Below are 20630 nucleotides of genomic sequence, written 5' to 3' on the forward strand. Positions count from 1 at the left end.
TGGACAATCACACCCAAAATGGCTGCCAGACACTGCTTAGCAATTTGAAGACACCTTTTCCTGGCTTGTAGGAGGGGGGGGGTGAGATTCCCTCCCACATTTACGGCAGCTGTGAGTCAGGTTGCTTTGCCTTATTCACCTTGCTGTAATTCTGGGAAGTGCTCCCTCTGGTGGCCAACATAGGAAAACATTTAATTTTTAATACTTTCCACCATGTGGAAGAAAAAAAAAATACAGCAAAAAATATAATAGAAATAAGTAACTTACTTTAAAAAAAAGTTTAATTTGCGACACATTCCCTTTAGTGGTTAACCTCGTCCCTACATCCACTGTGTATATACGGTGCACATTGCTTGGAGGAGTATGGAGCTCCATTGAACGAGCGCGTCGGCTGTATCTATCTCGAGCGCGATGCTGCTTGTTTAACGCCTTAAACACCACGGTCATAGCGACCGCGGCATTTAAGAGGTTAGAAATAGGGGTCGGCCCCCTGTAATGTGCATAATAATTAGGAACATCGTGTATGTTACCTGTCGTGGAAATCAATGTCTCAAAATATATTAGACTGAAATTTAGACGAGTCCAACAGACTCTCAGGCCAGGCCCCATTATTCAGCATCCCAATCAGGATATTTCACTGATATATATCGAGAGAGGAGAAGAAAACACACAGACGCTGCTGATATGCTCAAAATACTCCTCTGAAGGTTTATTTCCAAACTCAAACTATAATACTGAAATTCAGAAGGGGTGTAACCAATCAGAGACAATGTGACAATATTTGTTATTCAGTAAAAAAAACAGACCATAACGTACATCCCAGATACATCATTATAATTCTTCACACATCAGGTTTGCAGGTGGCTTTATCTCTCTTGGGCAGAATGTTCCCGTAAGATGGGGGAGGTTCTCGCACACGCATTCTTGCCACCCTCCCTTCTCACTCCCTGTTCCTTCTCTGCAAGCTTCGTACGGGAGCCAAGGTCAAAGATAAAACATATGAAATCAACATTACTTGTATTAAAGGAACAATGACTTTCATATTCACTACAAAAGAACCAAGATGGGAACTCCAGACAAGATGGGAACTCCAGACAAGATGGGAACTCCAGACAAGATGGGAACTCCAGACAAGATGGGAACTCCAGACAAGATGGGAACTCCAGACAAGATGGGAACTCCAGACAAGATGGCTGCTGCACGAAACTAAATCATTTAAACATTATTATAATCACTTTCACATAATACATATCTTAGTAATTCGGCCTCCTGCTTGATAATTCATAATGTAATTTCATACAGGGAATATAAGCAAATAAATCATCCTTCACAAACCCGCAAGGTGAACGTTGAAAAAATGTAGCCGCCAGAATCGCTGTTTTTTGGTCACTTCATCTCCCACAAAAAATTGAACAAAAAGTGATCAAAAAGTCTCATGTACCCCAAGGTGGTACTAATAGAAACTACAAAATAAGCCCTCATACCGATCAATCGACGGAAAAAAAAGTTATGGATTTCCGAATATGGCGACAGATTTCATATTATATTTGTAACAATCAGTTTTTTTCCTTGTAAAAGTAGTAAAACAAAAAAAAACGATATAAATACTATAAAACTATATAAATTTGGTGTCGCCGTAATCGTATTGACTGGTAGAATAAAGTTAACATTTCGCTTTTACCGCACGGTGTATGCCGTAAAAATGAAACCCCCCAAAAGATTGAGGAATTGCTGTTATTTTCCTATTCCACCCCGCAAATGCCAGTGAAATGGTGGTGTGAAAATCAACCACTTGTCCTGCAATATACAAGCCATTGTACGGATATATTGATGGGAAAATAAAAAGGTTATGGGTTATGAAAGGTGGGGAGGAAAAAACGAAATCTGAAAAATGGCTGCGGCGGGAAGGGGTTAAATACCATATTATCAACAATTCCCTAATATATATTTTCGAGGTCCTTTCCTTAACTCCTTTTCGCCGCAGCCCTTTTTCAGATTTTCATTTTCGTTTTTTCCTCCCCACCATCCAAAAGCCATAATGTCTTTATCGATCTCACCCGTTTAACCCTTCAGATGCGATGCTGAATAGCGTGCACCGCATCTGAGTGGTTTTGGAGAGCGGGAGGGAGCTCCCTCTTATCCCACGGACACCAGGCGATAAGATCACCAATTGTCTGTGTCTCCGATGGCAGCCGGGGGCCTAATAAAGGCCCCCAGGTCTGCCTGTAATGAATGCCTGCTAGATCATGCCGGAGGCATGACCTAGCAGATGCCTGTCCGTTTTACACGGACAGGCATAATACACTGCAATACAGAAGTATTGCAGTGTATTATAAATGCGATTGGAGGATCGCATAGTGAAGTCCCCTAGTGGGACTAGTAAAAAAGTTAAAAAAAAAGTTTAAGAAAAATTTAAGAAAAAAAATAATGAAAAAACCCACTTTTTCCCCCTTACAAACTCCTTTACTATTAACAAACAAAATAAAGTAAAAAAGTTACACATATTTGGTATCGCCTCGTCCGTAACGACCCCGACTATAAACTTATTACATCATTTAACCCGCAAGATGAACGCCGTAAAAAAATAAAATAAAAAACCATGCAAAAATTGCTGTTTTCTTTGAATCCAGCCTTAAAAAAAATGTGATAAAAAGTGATCAAAAAGTCGCATTTACTCCAAAATGGTACCGATAAAAACGACAAGTCGTCCCGCAAAAATAAGCCCTCCTACAATTGCATCGACGAAAAAAAACCTGTTACGGCTGTTTAAATATGGAGACACAAAAACAAATAATTTTGAAAAAAAAGTGTTTTTGCTGTGTAAAAGTAGTAAAACATACAAAAACTCTACAAATTTGGTATCATTGCAATCGTAACAACCCAATGAATAAAGTTATTGTGTTATTTATACTACGGTAAAAGGCGCAAATTTAGGACGCAAAGAAGTGTGGCGAAATTGCTGTTTTTTTTCTATCCCCCCCCAAAAAAAAGTTAATAAAAGTTAATCAATAAATTCTATTTTACCCCAAAATGGTGCTATGAAAAATTACAACTTGTCCCGCAAAAAACAAAAAAATAGTGTATAGCTCTTTAAATGAGACGATGGAAAAACGTAAAAAATGGCTTGGTCATTACCGTCTAAAATAGGCTCGTCATTAAGGGGTTAAAGCCTAGTTTGGGCCTTAAGGCTCAGAGCCCATTTTTCAAATCTGACATATTTCACTTTATGTGGTAATCTCTTCGGAATCCTTAAACCTATCCAAGCGATTCTGAGATTGTTTTCTCGTGAGACATTGGGCTTCATGTTAGTGGTAAAATTTGGTCGATTTATATTCAGAGTTTATTTGTGAAAAATTGCAAAATGTAGAAAAAATAGCATTTTTCTGAATTTAAATGCGTCTGCTTGTAAAACAGATGTTTATACCACCCAAAATATTTACTAGTTCACATTTCCCATATGTCTACTTTAGATTGGCATCGTTTTTTGAACATTCTGTTATTTTTCTTGGACGTTACAAGGTTTAGAACATAAACAGCAATTTCTCATATTTTTAAGAAAATTTCACAAGCCTTTTTTTTAAGGTACCTGTTCAGTTCCGAAGTGGCTTTGAGGGGCTTATGTATTAGAAACCCCCATTAAAAAACCCATTAAAAAATCTAGACCCCTCAAAGTATTCAAAACATCATTTAGAAGTTTTTTTTTAACCCTTTATGCATTTCACAGGAATTAAATCATAGTGGATGTGAAATTTGCAAGTTTCATTTTTCTTGCTGAAGTTCAATTTTATAAAAAAAAATTCTGTAACACAGAAGGTTTTACCAGAGAGACACTACTAAATATGTATTGTCTAGATTCTGCCGTTTTTAGAAATGTCCCACATGTGGCTCTACTGCGCTCGTGGACTAAAACACAAGCCCCAGAAGCAAAGAAGCACCTAGTGCATTTTGGGGCCTCTTTTTTTTATTAGAATATATTTTAGGCAGCATGCCAGGTTTGAAGAGGTGTTGAGGTGCCAAAACAGTAGGAATCCCCCAAAAGTGACCCCATTTTGGAAACTACATCCCTCAAGGAATTAATTTATGGTTGTTGTTACCATTTTGACCCCACAGTTTTTACACAGCACATATTTGAATTGGGCTGTGAAATTTAAAAAATGAAATTGTTTCCAATAAAATGTAATTTTTCATCAACATTTCTTATTTTCACAGGGAACAAAATACCCCATTTTGTTGCCCAATTTCTCCTGATTGCAGCAATACCCCATTTGTGGTGATAAACTTCCGTTTGGGCCCATGGGAGGCCTCAGAAGGGAAGGAGCGCTGTGTGTTTTTTGGAGTGCAGATTTTCCTGGATTGGTTTTCGGTGCCATGTCGCATTTGCAGCACCCCAGAGGTATCAAAGCAATGGAAACCCACCAGAAGTGACCCCATTTTGGAAACTACACCCATCAAGGAATTCATTTATGAGTGTTGTGACCATTTAGACCCCACAGTTTTTTCACAGAATTTATTTGAATTGGGCTGCGAATTAACAAAAATGTAATTTTTTCCAATGAGATGTTTTGGCTAAAAATTTCACATTTCACAAGGAATAAAATAGCCCATTTTGTTGCCCAATTTGTTCTGAGTGCGGCAATATCCAAGTTGTGGTGATAAACTGCCGTTTGGGCCCATGGGGGGGCTCAGAAGGAAAGACCACCATTTTGCCTACTGGGGATTTTCTGGTTCTAAGTCATGTATGCAGAAGCCCCTCCTAGGAGTGAATGAATGCCATGACTAAGAGCACCAGCCGTGCTTGAAACGCGTAGGCCCATTACACCTACCGAATACTGCCTTGACGCCAAGCCTGTTATTGACATTTTAACAAGTCTTTTTTGATACCAATAAAAGTGGGAATACGTTCCTTTTTAAAGTACATCACTGCAGCGCTGGATCAAATCCTTTCTTTTTGTACCATTGCCTACCGTGGACCGTTGCGGAGATCCGGGCGAAGCAGGACTGTCAGGAGGCGAGCTGGTGAGCTGGAGGTTTCCTCCCCCTGTATTATATTGTACTTTAAGTTAGTGAAAAAATTTGGTCGATATATTCAATATTTTTATGTGAAAAACACCAAAATTTAGAGAAAAGTTGCAAAAAATTAGCATTTTCTAAATTCAAATGTATCTGCTTGTAAGACAGATAGTTATACCACACAAAATAGTCACTAGCTACAATTTCCCATATGTCTACTTTAGATTGGCATTGTTTTTTGAACATCCTTTTATTTTTCTAGGACGTTACAAGGCTTATAAATTTAACAGCAATTTCTCAAATTTTCAAGAAAATTTCAAAAGCCTATTTTGTTAGGGACCAGTTCAGTTCTGAAGTGGCTTTGAGGGCCTTATATATTAGGAACCACAACAAATCACCCCATTTTAAAAACTGCACCCCTTGAAGTATTAAAAACAGCATTTAGAAAGTTTCTTAACCCTTTATGCGTTTCACAGGAATTAAAGCAAAGTGGAAGGGAAATGTGCAAATGTATTTTTTTTTTTGCAGAAATACCATTTTAGGCAATTTTTCCTGTAATACTGAAGTTTATTTTTACCAGAGAAACACAACTGAATATTTATTGACCTGATTCTGAAGTTTTTAGAAATATTCCACATGTGGCCCTAGTGCGCTACTGGACTGAAACAAAAGCCCCAGAAGCAAAGGAGTACCTAGAGGATTTTTGGGCCTTCCTTTTATTAAATTATATTTCAGGCACCATGTCAGGTTAGAAGAGGTCTTGTGGTGCCGAAACAAAGGAAACCCCACAAAAGTGACTCCATTAGGGAAACTACACCCTTTGAGGAATTCATCTAGGGGTGTAGAGAGCATTTTGTCCCCACAGGTGTTTCATAGATTTCATTTGAATTGGGCAGTGAAAATGTAAAAATTACATTATTTTCCAATAAGATGTAGCTTTGTCAGGTCCGTATTTCAGGGTATCTTCCTTTCCCCTGTTATTTAACACCGAATAACCACCTCTGTAAACTGAAAGCTGAAGGGATGCCTGGAAAGAAGTAAACAAGCCAAAGATGTTGGTACACAGCTTTCCCAAATCAGACAGGAAGCAAACTAACTTTATTCAGAACAAAGAAACACAGGAAAAGACACATGCCTCCTCCCTAGGGATGTGGGAGTGCCCAAGCCCCCACCGGCTTCTCAGCTGCAAGTTCTCAGACTCACTCTTCTTGCATTCCAGGGGGCGGTGTCTTCCATAGGTGTGTCCGACATGAACAAAGAACTTATTATATATCAGTATATTACACAAAGAACTGAAATGTATATACATATGTGTGAGGATAATATTTTTGCAAAATTGAGTAGGGAGTAGGGAGTAGGGGGAAGAGGAAAGATGTGGTCTAGAGATGAATTAATATATAACTTTTATTGATATGGTATGTGTGAGTGACCCCCAAACTCACATACCCTTGGCTTTGAATGGTATAGTGTGGTAATGTATTGAGTAATTAAACTGTCACTATGGCTCCATTGTCGTCCACAAATCACTGAGCTGTGGGTATTAGTTGAAGCTGCAGGTGGAATAGAGTGGAGTCAATGCGCTGATATATGTAGCATTGTATCAGTCTCAGGAGCCTAGGTTGTGCTAGATGGCAGGCTGAAATTGTCTTTGCTGCACTGTTGTGACGACAGGCAGCAAAGTAAATGTGTTCAAATTGGCCCTGCAATACATGTAATATTTTTGCAAACAATATACATGGTAATGATCCCTGACAGTCCCCCCTAAAAATATTATTACTCTATCCCGGAGTCTGGACTATCAACCTACCACCGACCACTCGAACCAGGCGGGTAGGGGTTTTGATTTTTTCACCAGCTTGAGACGAGCTACTCCTGATGAGTAACCCCCCTTTGTACCTGGACTTCCAAGGTTTCGGAGTGGTCCTAACTTTCCCTATTCTCCTCAGGATGGTTGTCTTGGTAAAATCTACAAACCGCTGCTGGTTGTAATATATATATATATATATATATATATATATATATATATATATATATATATATATATATATATAATTAATCCAGTCTACATTTTTGCTAATGTTAATAATTGTCGCACTGTCACTTACTGTCCTAAGGGACTTTTACCCCTGCAGATATAACAGGTCATGGGCAGCACAGTGACCTTCACTTCACACCTTCACATAAACTCCTCAGATTGTAATTTGCAGCACCGTGGCATATTTGCACACATTATAATTATAAACCTCAGACATTATAAACAATAGGGCCTCAACTAATAGCATGAGATTGGTGATAGCATTATGTTATCACCCTCAGGTTTCGGGTCCCATCAGTTCATTGCCAGTCCTGTACATCATCGTCCCCTTCTTCTCCTGTCTTCTGCTCTTCACTGACTGTCACCCTCAGGGTAACCCATACAATTGTGGAGTCAGACTACGTTGGTGTCCAGTGGGGGAGTTATTATTACCCCCTCCTAGCCACTTACTTATCAAAACACTTGATACTGCTGACGGAGTCACTCAGGTCTTTGATCTTTACTTTGATCTTTGCTGATGTCATCAGGACTTGGTTTGGTCCTTCTCATCTGTCAGACACCGTCTCCTTTAGTTTACGTCACCAGGCTGTACATAGCACCTCATACTGTGAGCCTGGGGTGAGATCCCACGTAGGCGTATTAGTGGAGTTGTATTGTAACTACCACAAACCCTCCGCATCTGTACTCTTCCTCTGGCAAGTTACTTGTCTGGGCGGCCGCTTAGAATTGTGACACTGCCGTCAGTTCATGATAAACGCGTTGTACTGGCTCAGGCTGTGCCTGCCGTATCTCCGTGATGGAGTTCATCGTGTTAAAAGTCTTTTAGTTCATATTTACTGGCACTTGCTGGGGACCCCCAACTCTTGTCAATTGTTAAAATAAATACTAATCTGGTGATAACATCATCCGCATACACTATAAACGTTGTTCTAAGTACATACAATAATAATGTCAGGCCCTTAAATGACATCAAACACCTTTTATATAAGGAAAAAACTTCTCTGTTACAATGGACATGGTGCCTAGAAGATGTGTGATTACTGGGTACATTTCATTTGCACTTGGTGATACTCTTTCAGCAGGATTTGTACCTTGATCTCAGCTGATTGCCTAGAACATCTTCTACCCACAGAAATATACACAGATTCCACATGTTTATCTGACAAGTGTCTTAAACCAACTTTTCTTACTCTAATCTGGTTCGTTCTACCTGGGAAGGCCTCTCAAGGTCGGTTCTCTTTGTGTGTGGCGGGTATGATAAGGTTGGCACCAGTCTGCCAGGACTGTTCTGTAGGCAAATCAAACAGCTCTAACAGAATTTAGCAGCAACAGCTGTAAAACCTGGGACATACCAATTAGATCTTACCACGTCAATCCTTGCAGTCTTGGGGCATATGTGAGGTCATACACCATCAATACAAGTGCTATCAAGAATGCATTGGGCGCTACCGGTTTACCTTCCTTTATCCGTCCACATTCTGTTAGAATCTGGTTCTTACGCCTTCCGCTCCGAGTTGGACTCTTCCTGTGAAGAACAAGCTTTTCATCGCATAATCAGTAATTGATCTTAATCAGATAATTAACTTGAAGAAAAACATTAACAATGACAGATTTATTTTAAACGTTCACACTGGTCAGTAACTAAAACTGATACCTACAAACTGATTCTTCTTCTTTATATATATCTATACATACACATATACACAGCACAGAATTCTCTGCTCTAAAATTTCCCTTTCACAACAACAACAAAAATAAACAAATAAAAATGTTTTCGAATGGGAATATTCCGCTTCTGTACCTTTTATCTGACACATCCAACAGTCCAATGCTGAGGCTGGTCTAGAACTTTACATAAAACTTAACCTCCGTATTTAATATTCCCACAACACTTCTTAAATACAGTTATTAAACAAACTAACTTTGGGATAACCCTGTTCCCCTGTCACTTACACACAACGTCTGCAGTGGGGAAGATACTGGCTGGGCTTCAGGCCCCCCTGAGAACAGGTCTACACACACGAGCACATTGTCATACACTTCTTCCTCGGGTAGTTGTATGTTCTGCAGTCGGTGGGACGGGTAATCTGGCCGGGCTGCACTTTTCACAGGTACCTTTGCTGTTTTACCTATGACATGCCGTGCGCACATCATGCCGGCTGCTACAAACCTAGCGGTGGCATTATTGTATCCAGGGACAAGCCAATTTACTGACAACTGACTGCACATACCCTTGTCAGTTCTGTCTTCTCTTGCTCTCTCAATTGGCTTACCCGATGATCCAATAAAGTTCCTACTACCAATGGGCCCATAATTGTGGGCGATGCCAAAAGCGTACCTAGAGTCAGTGTAAATGTCGGCCGTCTTACCTTCTGCCAGGTTACAGCCTCAGCGAGCACCTCCAGCTCCGCTCCTTGAGATGAACAAGAAGGTGAGAGTGGTTTCTGGGTAATTTACCTGGTGCCTTGTATCCTGTCTTGCACATACTGTATGAAGTATTTCTACATTACAAATTTACATTAAAAACCCACGTCACATATAGATAGAACATTTCAAAGGGGTGGCGTCTTCATCCTCTAAAATAAAACCAAATGTTATACACTTCTCCACACTCCTCTGATAATCCAGAACACTTTGAGAATCTCACTTTTATCACGTTCTGCAAATACTTGATTAATACAAAAACAAATAAAAATATATTACTGAAATCTGGCATAAAATAAACAATGTTCAGACAATTTTTTGTTTTGCCTTCTCCCCCATCTAAATCTGTAAAGACTCATCTGTGAGTGACCCCACACCTCTTGTGTAAATTTGCTGGAGGGGGAGGGTCTTTTACACATTACCTCATATTGGGTGGAGACTACAGAACAGCATACCCAGTGCCATATTCACCGTTCTGGAAAGATTTGGAACCATCTACACAGAAAAACCTCACCATTTAGGTTACTCTTCTACACATTTCATCTGGATTACTCATTGGGGTCTCAATTGTACCTGATCAGTTCCTTCACCATTCCCCCTTTTGTGGACTCTGCGAAAGTAATGTAGCAGAGTTCAAAACTACATCTCAACATAACAAAGTCGGGCACTAGTTTAACCCTCTATACTGTACAACAGCTTGAAACAAAAATGACTTTTTCCTGACAAATACATTTTATCTTTACAATGACATAACTCATGTGTGAAATCAAAAACAAAACAATTGTAGTTAGTTATTCAATAAAACAGAAAATATTATATCTGATAACATTAATTACTGCAAACCAATAAACTGTATATAAAAATAGGGAACGGTGGGGGGCACATACATTTTCAAAACCCTGTGTCTCACAGTATCTATAGTTTAATACATCTGAATTAACATCAAAACACATTAAATCTGATCACATCATAACACATAAGTATTGTAACTTTTATAAACAACAGCGCATGCGCAAAAGAGAAGAAATGTATTTAGGTTTGTAGACATTACTGATATACATCTAAAAGCAGTGCATATTGAAATCCTTTTGTCTGCAGACTGCACCCAGTCAGCCACCCCCCTCCTCCTCCCAAACGCAGCATACTACAGGGGGGGGGGGTCACACACTCATTCCTCACAGCTTCTAGTCTCACAATCTTAACCCTTTCAATGCCGGCAAAACAACATACGTATCTGCAATCATTCATCACACTATTGTATAGGAATTATCTACGTTCAAAACATCAAACACATAATCTGTAACAGTCCAATCTGTCGGCCACCATCTCTATATTATGATGACGTGTTGTTTCATCAGTGAACAGCGTCCCGCACACTAGAATGGAACCTAAAATAGAAAAGACACTGCAGCATGTGTTACAAATGACAAAATTAACAAGGCGATTATTTCATACTGAGTTGGTTGGGCCGGGCGTGGTCACATCAGGGGCAGGGGGGTTTCCTGCCCACAATGAGGACACACTCAACATGAGGTACGGACGCCATTACCGGGCGTTGGCTGGTCCTGTGTTTTCTAATACATATAACATACAATACCTTTCTTATTCCTAACTTCCTCTTCTGCAAATCCCTCTAAAGCACTTTCCATCAACTTACTACCTTTCAACTTCCCTTTGTTCTCCAGAATACCTTTTGCCCAATCTCCGGCTTGCAGCCGCCCTCCTCTATGGATTCCACACACTTCCATCAATTTCTTCATTTTACGGACGATCCTGGAGATTTGAATATGGACTGTAAACCATCCATTCTAACAGTCTATATTATACACGTAATTTATATAACAATTTTCGATCTGCAACTCTTGGTCTGGCCGGAAATATTACAATTTCGCAGTCTGCAACACTAAGTCTCGCCGAAATAGTACAATCTCTAGTCTGCAATGTATTTATTACATCTCGCTACGATATAACAATCTTTATCTAGACTCTCTGGCCTCGCTGGAAATATTAACATTTCGCAGTCTACAGCTCTCCGGTCTGTTATATTTTCTATCTAGTCCCTAATTACCCAGAGGATGATTAGTCGGGCGCGACTAAGGTCTCACAGGTTTGCGACCTCACAGCGGAAAATATCGCCTCTGTCGCCTGAGATAATCCAGGAAATCAACAAAAGGGTTCTACAGATCGCCACAAGACTGTCCACTAACACAGAAAAGTCGAAGATTTATAAAATCAACTGACTTACCGTGCTTAGTATGGAGATGATCAGACTCTTTCAGTGGGCAAGTTTGAGTCCTCTGTTTCACCCTGTGATTGTCGATTGTCCGGATTTTGATATTTCCACGAGTGAGGCCCCACGTTCGGGCGCCAAATGTCAGGTCCGTATTTCAGGGTATCTTCCTTTCCCCTGTTATTTCACACCGAATAACCACCTCTGTAAATTGAAAGCTGAAGGCATGCCTGGAAAGAAGTAAACCAGCCAAAGATGTTGGTACACAGCTTTCCCAAATCAGACAAGAAGCAAACTAACTTTATTCAGAACAAAGAAACACAGGAAAAGACACATGCCTCCTCCCTAGGGATGTGGGAGTGCCCAAGCCCCCACCGGCTTCTCAGCTGCAAGTTCTCAGACTCACTCTTCTTGCATTCCAGGGGGCGGTGTCTTCCATAGGTGTGTCCGACATGAACAAAGAACTTATTATATATCAGTATACTACACAAAGAACTGAAATGTATATACATATGTGTGATGATAATATTTTTGCAAAAAATATACATGGTAATGATCCCTGACAGCTTTACCTCAAAATTCTTATTTTTTTCAACAAATAAATGAGGAAAAGCACCCCAACATTTGTAAAGCAACTTCTCCAGCGTACGGAAATACCAAACATGTGGTCATAAACTGCTGTTTTGGCAAGCAGCAGGACTTGGAAGAGAAGGCACGCCATTTAGCTTTTGGAGTGCTGGATTGATTTCTCTGCACCATGTCGCATTTGTAAAGGTGCCAGTGCAGTGGAAGCCCCCCAAAAGTCACTCCATTTGGGAAACTACACCCCTCAAGGAATTTTTCAAGTGGTATAGTGAGCAGTTTGACCCCATAGGTGTTTCATACACTGGGCAGTAAAATAATAAAATTTAGATTTTTTCAAATAAAATGTTGCTTTAGCCCCAAATTCATAATTTTCACAAGGGGTTAAAGGAGAAAAAGCACCCACAGTTTGTTACGCAATTTCTCCTGAATACGGCAATACCCCATTTGTGGAGATAAACTGCTGTTTGAGCACGTGGCGGGGCTCAAAAGGTAAAGAGCACCATGCAACATCTGAGGCCTACTACGATGGCATTTACTGCCCTGTGTCATGAAAACAGAGGCTCTGTGTGTCAAAACATTAGAAACCCAGAAAAGTGACCCCATTTAGGAAACTAAACCCCTCAAAGAATTCATCTACCGGTATAGTGAGAAGATTTAGATTGTAATGTAACACCTTTCAAGGTATTCATCTAGGGGTATAGTGAGAATTTTTAATTTGTGAAGTGACAACCCTCTAGGTATTCATCTAGGGGTATAATAAGAAATACTTTAATTTTAGTAAATAAGGAGGACAACCTGGAAAACCCGCAATGGAGGGAGAGGGAATGGCATGTCCTACTACCAACCTACCCACCATTCCATAAAATCCAGCCCAAAAAATAATTTGCAACCTAGGTGAGAGAGACACTCCCTCGGGTCCTTGGTATAGTGAGAATTTTTAGTTTTGTTTTAGGTGTTTTTTTACAAATTTTGAGTGATCAAATTTTAAATGGGGCTGGTCAGTAAAAAAATGAATAATTGGTCATGGCCAATATGGGAGACAGAAGAGGTGAATGAAGAATAAATAAATTAAAAATCCAATGAGGTATGATATATTTTGCACAGACTGGAATTTGTGGGACACGTCTCACATTGGTATGTGGTGTCCTTACGGATGCCTCGCTTGGTGCACACACTGCATTTTCTTGGGGGCTTCTGTTTTTTTTCAGTGGGTTGGATTTCTGTGGGGAAATGCTGACCGGGAATTATCCTGCTGACGGAAGAACCGGATGAACTGCCCTCCTCTTCCTGGTTACCAAATATCAGGGACTTGATGACCTCTTCCTGAAATTGCAGGAACGTATCCCCACTGCCGGCATATCTGTAGAGGACAAAGGCGTTGTCTGCTGCCATCTGTGTAAGATGCACAGACAGCTTTTTATACCATACCTTTGTCTTGCGCATGGCGTTGTATGGTTTTATGACCTGGTCAGACAGGTCAACGCCACCCATATATTTGTTGTACTCCTGTACGCAGAATAGTTTGGGAAATTGGGTGGTGGATCCGCGTACAGGGACAAGGCTGCCTCTGCTGTCATGAATGCTGGTCAGTATAAGGACGTCCCTTTTATCCCTATACTTCAGGAGGAGCAGATTGTCGCTGCAGACAGCTCCGCTCTCTCCTAATTTTAGGATCTGACCCAGCAAAGTTTTGGGGAGGCCCTTCTGATTTTTGCGGATTGTTCCGCACGCCAAGGTGGATCTGGACGAGAGAACTTTTAACAATGGGACACTATTGTAAAAGTTGTCCAGATAAAGATGATATCCTTTGCCAAGTAAAGGATGGATAAGATCACATACGATCTTTCCACTAATTCCTAGGAAGGTGGGGCATTCTGGGGGATCTATTTGGGAGTCTTTCCCCTCATAGACCCTAAAAGAGTAGGTGTAACCGGTGGCACTTGCGCACAGCTTGTAGAGTTTTATGCCATACCGGGCTCTTTTATTGGGTAGATACTGCCTAAAGTGCAGTCTACCCTTGAAGCGCAGTCTACCCTTGAAGCTGACTAGTGATTCATCCACCGAAATATTTTGTTGGGGGGTATAAAGTTGGGAAAAATTTTGGGAGTAGTGGGCAATTAATGGTCTTATTTTATATAGCCTATCAAAATTTGGGTCCTGTGGGGGTGGACACTGACTATTGTAATTTTAATGCAGGAACTTTACGATGGCTTCGAATCGCTTCCCTGTAATTACTGTGCGGTAAAGGGGGGTGTTATATAAAATATCAGGGGACCAATAGTCTCTAATACTGGGCTTTTTTATGAGACCAAAACTTAAAAATATGCCCCAAAACTTCCGCAATTCAACTGGGTTTGTGGGGGTCCAATTTTGGCTTCTCCCGTAAAAAGAGTCGGGGTTCTGGGCGATAAACTGTTCCGCATAGATGTTGGTCTGCTGGACAATTAATTCTGAAAAAAAAGTTTCAAATAATCAATGGGGCTGAAACCCGTAATTTCAATTTGAATGCCTGAGGGGGCTGTAAATTCAGGAACCTGAGGGGTATAATTGTCCGCAGCTTCCCAGGTCAGCTCAGGCAGAGCAGGACCTACTGCTCTTCTGCGCCGACTGGGAGATGCAGACTCAGCGTCAATGGATGCAGAGGAAGGTGGAAGCACGAGCTGTGCTTCACCTTCACTCGCGCTGTCCGTATCGGAACACAGCATTTCATATGCTTCCTCGGCTGTGAAGACTCTTTTGGCCACACTAACGAACTCTTGCTACCTAACTAACAAACAAATTTTTTTTGTAACTTTTTTTTTCTTCATTTTTAAAAAAAATGTTTTAAAAAACTTTTATTTATCAAAAAATAAACCGCTACTCTCAACTGTGGAATGAGAACAGACCAGCGACCCTGCTGTATTCAATTAGTAAGGGTACCCTACCTAACAGGCAACTTGGGCAGTATCTAGGGACACAGCAGGGTGATGGCAACCGGGTACTGCGACAGGTGACAGATCACAGCACGGCAGAAGGACACTGTGGGGGACTGAAATGATATATATATATATATATATATATATATTTTATTATTTTTTTTTATTAACCAGTGGGCACCAAAGGGGGTGATCACTGGTTAGTGGGCAGAAAAGTGGCAGATCGCTGGGTTTTTTGGTTCTTTTTTTCACAATCTTCACTGTATTTGTACTTGTCTCCGACTCTGACAAGCTCTCTGACAGGAATGAGCTTGTCAGAGACGGAGATGCCGGCAAACCACTGCTCCTGCGCTGTGATTGGCTGGACAATCACAGCTCGTGCCGGCACGGGACCACTCTGATTGGTCCTGTGCCGCGAGTCCTGCTCTATGACAGTTGCGATCGGGACGCTGTCACCATGTCTGTTGAGATGGTGACAGTTTGAAGCTTGGGCGTAACTGTACGCCCGAATGCGTTAAATCACTTTCATTCCAGACGTACAGTCACTCCCAATCGCGGGAAGGTGTTAATGGCCTTTCCCTCAAAGGTAAGAAAAGACATTTGGGGAACTTTATTATTACATTTTATTTTTATTACACTATACATTTCCTCTGTAACTGGTGGTGCACAGTAGGGGAGATCAGCCGTGTTACACTGACTATGGTCACTGATAGGGCTGTGCTGGGTCTAGCTAGACCCTGCAGCAGGCTCCTACTACCCGCATCTCCGCAATCATGTGACCAGTCACATGACCACCGGGACCAATAGCGGAAGCAGCCTCTATTCTATAAATGTGTACATGAGTACAGAGTAGACAGAAGTGGTGAAAACTACTTGGATCTTCTGTCCGGGGTCCTTTGACGGACGGGCACCCAAAATTGTAATCCTGCCTGTGATGATAATGAGATGTATGCTGAGAAGTGATCTCTACAGAACAGGAAGGATCAGTCTATTATGGATGGTGGATCCTGTATTATCTATATATATACACTACCGTTCAAAAGTTTAGGGTTACTTAGAAATTTCCTTATTTTTGCAAGAAAAGCACAGTTTTTTTCAATGAAGATAACATTAAATTAATCAGAAATACACTCTATAGATTGTTAATGTGGTAAATGACTATTCTAGCTGCAAACGTCTGGTTTTTAATGCAATATCTACATAGGTGTATAGAGGCCCATTTCCAGCAACCATCACTCCAGTGTTCAAATGGTACATTGTGTTTGCTAACTGTGTTAGAAGGCTAATGGATGATTAGAAAACAGTTGAAAACCCTTGTGCAATTATGTTAGCACCGCTGTAAACAGTTTTGCTATAGAGGAGCTATAAAACTGACCTTCCTTTGAGCTAGTTGAGAATCTGGAGCATTACATTTGTGGGTTCGATTAAACTCTCCAAATGGCTAGAAAAAGAGAGCTTTCATGTGAAACTCGACAGTTTTTTCTTGTTCTTAGAAATGAAGGCTATTCCATGCGAGAAATTGCCAAGAAACTGAAGATTTCCTACAACGGTGTGTACTACTCCCTTCAGAGGACAGCACACACAGGCTCTAACCAGAGTAGAAAGAGACGTGGGAGGCCCCGCTGCACAACTGAGCAACAAGACAAGTACATTAGCGTCTCTAGTTTGAGAAATAGACGCCTCACAGGTCCTCAACTGGCAGCTTCATTAAATAGTACCCGCAAAACGCCAGTGTCAACGTCTACAGTGAAGAGGCGACTCCAGGATGCTGGCCTTCAGGGCAGAGTGGCAAAGAAAAAGCCATATCTGAGACTGGCTAATAAAAGGAAAAGACTAATATGGGCAAAAGCACACAGACATTGGACAGAGGAAGATTGGAAAAAAGTGTTATGGACAGACGAATCGAAGTTTGAGGTGTTTGGATCACACAGAAGAACATTTGTGAGACGCAGAACAACTGAAAAGATGCTGGAAGAGTGCCTGACGCCATCTGTCAAGCATGGTGGAGGTAATGTGATGGTCTGGGGTTGCTTTGGTGCTGGTAAAGTGGGAGATTTGTACAAGGTAAAAGGGATTTTGAATATGGAAGGCTATCACTCCATTTTGCAACGCCATGCCATACCCTGTGGACAGCGCTTGATTGGAGGCAATTTCATCCTACAACAGGACAATGACTCAAAGCACGCCTCCAAATGATGCAAGAACTATTAAGGGAAGAAGCAGGCAGCTGGTATTCTATCTGTAATGGAGTGGCCAGCGCAGTCACCAGATCTCAACCCCATAAAGCTGTTGTGGGAGCAGCTTGACTGTATGGTACGACGCAAGAAGTGCCCATCAAGCCAATCCAACTTGTGGGAGGGGCTTCTGGAAGCATGGGGTGAAATTTCTCCACATTACCTCAGCAAATTAACAGCTAGAATGCCAAAGGTCTGCAATGTTGGAATTGCTGCAAATGGAGCAATCCAAGACGAAAGCAAAGTTTGAAGGAGAAAATTATTATTTCAAATAAAAATCATTATTTCTAACCTTGTCAATGTCTGGACTATATTTTCTAGTCATTTTGCAACTCATTTGATAAATATAAGTGTGAGTTTTCATGGAAAACACAAAATTGTCTGGGTGACCACAAACTTTTGAACGGTAGTGTATACCTTGATGTACTACTCACAGATTACATATATCCTGATGTACTCCTCACAGATTATATATACCCTGATGTACTCCTCACATATTACATATACCCTGGTGTACTCCTCATATATTACATATACCCTGATGTACTCCGCGCAGATTACATATACCCTGATGTACTCCTCACATATTACATATACCATGATGTACTTCGCAGAGATTACATATATCCTGATGTACTCCTCACAGATTACATATACCCTGATGTACTCCTCACAGATTACATATACCCTGATGTACTCCTCATAGATTACATATACCCTGATGTACTCCTCACATATTACATATACTCTGATGTACTCCGCACAGATTATATACACCCTGATGTACCTTGCACAGATTACATATACCTTGATGTACTCCTCACAGATTACATATACCCTGATGTACTCCTCACATCTTACATATACCCTGATGTACTCCTCACATCTTACATATACCCTGATGTACTCCTCACATATTACATATACCCTGATGTACTCCTCACATCTTACATATACCCTGATGTACTCCTCACATATTACATATATCCTGATGTACTCCTCACATATTACATATACCCTGATGTACTCCGCACAGATTACATATATCCTGATGTATTCCTCACATATTACATATACCCTGATGTACTCCTCACATATTACATATACCCTAATGTACTCCGCACAGCTTACATATACCCTAATGTACTGCTCACATATTACATATACCCTGATGTACTCCTCACACATATTACATATACCCTGATGTACTCCGCACATATTATATATACCCTGATGTATACCTCACAGATTACATATACCCTTATGTAGTCCTCACAGATTACATATACCCTGATGTACTCCGCACATATTATATATACCCTGATGTATACCTCACAGATTACATATACCCTTATGTAGTCCTCACAGATTACATATACCCTGATGTACTCCGCACATATTATATATACCCTGATGTATACCTCACAGATTACATATACCCTTATGTAGTCCTCACAGATTACATATACCCTAATGTACTCCTGGGGGCTTGTTATCGTTTCTTTCTTTTTGAATATAATTTTTTTTTTAGCTAGAACTACTTTTTATTTCCACTGCTCAATTCTAATACATTCTATGTAACACCTGTGGAGTCAAAATGCTCACTGCAGCCCTAAATGCTCACCCTGAGGGGTGTAGAATCCAAAATGGGGTCATTTGGGGAGGGTCTCCATACCTCCCAACAGTCCCAGATTCCAGGTGGTGTCCCTATCGGCCGCTGGCATGTCCCGGTGTCAACTACATCTACGTTCTCAGGACGCAGATCAGGGCCAGCGTCCACACATGGTCGAACTGGGCAAATGCCGAGGCCCACTGCTCTTATAGGGGGTTCCACTCAGCTGACGGGTGCTTTATGCTGCCCAGCTCAATTTCACTTTGCACAAACTAGGGGTCTTTCATATTTGTTCTCCAGTTTCTGCCGTTATACTGCCGCCGTGTGAGTTGCACCGCAAAGAGTCCAATAAGTCACATGGCACACTAGGGCCACATATGTCATATTACTAAAAACTGCAGAATCGGGGTAATAAATATTGAGCTGTGATTCTCTGTTATCATCTGCTGTGTTAGTGAAATAAAGGAATAAAATGATATCTGCAGAATAAGAAAGACATTCGGACATTTCACCTCCACTTTTTATGGGGGGGGGGGGGGGGTAATATATTGTCCCTTGTTGGTATTAATTTATCTGTCCTTTTGTTTTATGACGTTAGAAAATGTATACATTTACCAGCAATTGTTTATATTTTCAAGAAAAATGCCAAAAAGCCTCCAGACAGGTACAGAGTGATATATTCTGCAGATTATTACACCACTGACCTGTCTACAGATCTGCAGAACATTGCTCCTGTATCACATGACTGATATATGGTGATATATTCTGCAGATTATTACACCACTAACCTATATAGAGATCTACAGAACATTTCTCCTCTACCTCCTGACAGATCGTGATATATTCTGCAGATTATTACACCACTGACCTGTCTAGAGATCTGCAGAACATTGCTCTGTCCTCTCCACCTCCTGACAGATACATAGTGATATATTCTGCAGAGTATTACACCTATAACCTTCGGATCCCCATAGAACACAGGTTCCCTGGATAAATTCCCCAATCTAGAAATGAATACACTAAAAATGGTTAAAAAAAAAATATGTTTATTATAGAATCTGGTAGAATTTGTGCGGTTTTCTGTGGCTCCGGCCCTTTAACATGCGATGATCGGTGAGATGAAGAGGGGGAGGGTCCTTCTTCACCCGTGGATATGGCCGCTAGTCCACCCTTACACAGCTCGATCCTGGATCAGAAGAAACCGAAAACGTTTTTCATATTTTCCAAAGCAAAAAAATTCACAAAACCTTCACCACAAGGAGAAGATGAAGTCGAGCGGAAGACGTCAGACTTACCGGATCTCGCGTCTGCTCATCACTGGAGGAGTCTTCATGGGAATTTCTGATGGTTTAGGTGGTAAAGACCACAATATTGGGGTGACAACTGCAAAAAAAAAAACAAACAGAAATTCAGTGTCCAGGCGGCTGTAGAAGAGTCGTGAGGTGAGAAGATCATCAGTGGACGGCACTTACCTCACCTAAAGATGGTAAATGGGCCCCGAGCGGCAGATAGAAATAAGATGGCCGCTATCTCTCCCGGGGGTTGGGGGCCCTGATGGTAAATAGGCCCCAAGCGGCAGATGTTA

General features: G+C 41.0%; 1 long non-coding RNA gene across 2 annotated transcripts in view; it reads left to right on the plus strand.

Annotated features, from left to right (window-relative positions):
- The window catches only part of LOC142671128 (uncharacterized), a 207125-nt gene that overhangs the window by 116691 nt on the left and 69804 nt on the right, over window positions 1-20630 (plus strand). The window contains exon 4 of one of the 2 annotated variants that reach the window (XR_012851789.1): window positions 4210-4727. The exons of the other annotated variant lie outside the window; for it this stretch is intronic. This is a non-coding gene — a long non-coding RNA (uncharacterized LOC142671128). Of the gene's footprint in view, window positions 1-4209; window positions 4728-20630 lie in introns of those variants that run through there. 2 annotated transcript variants of the gene reach the window in all.

This window comes from Rhinoderma darwinii (genome assembly GCF_050947455.1).
Source record: "Rhinoderma darwinii isolate aRhiDar2 chromosome 1 unlocalized genomic scaffold, aRhiDar2.hap1 SUPER_1_unloc_25, whole genome shotgun sequence".
Lineage (NCBI taxonomy): Eukaryota > Metazoa > Chordata > Amphibia > Anura > Rhinodermatidae > Rhinoderma > Rhinoderma darwinii.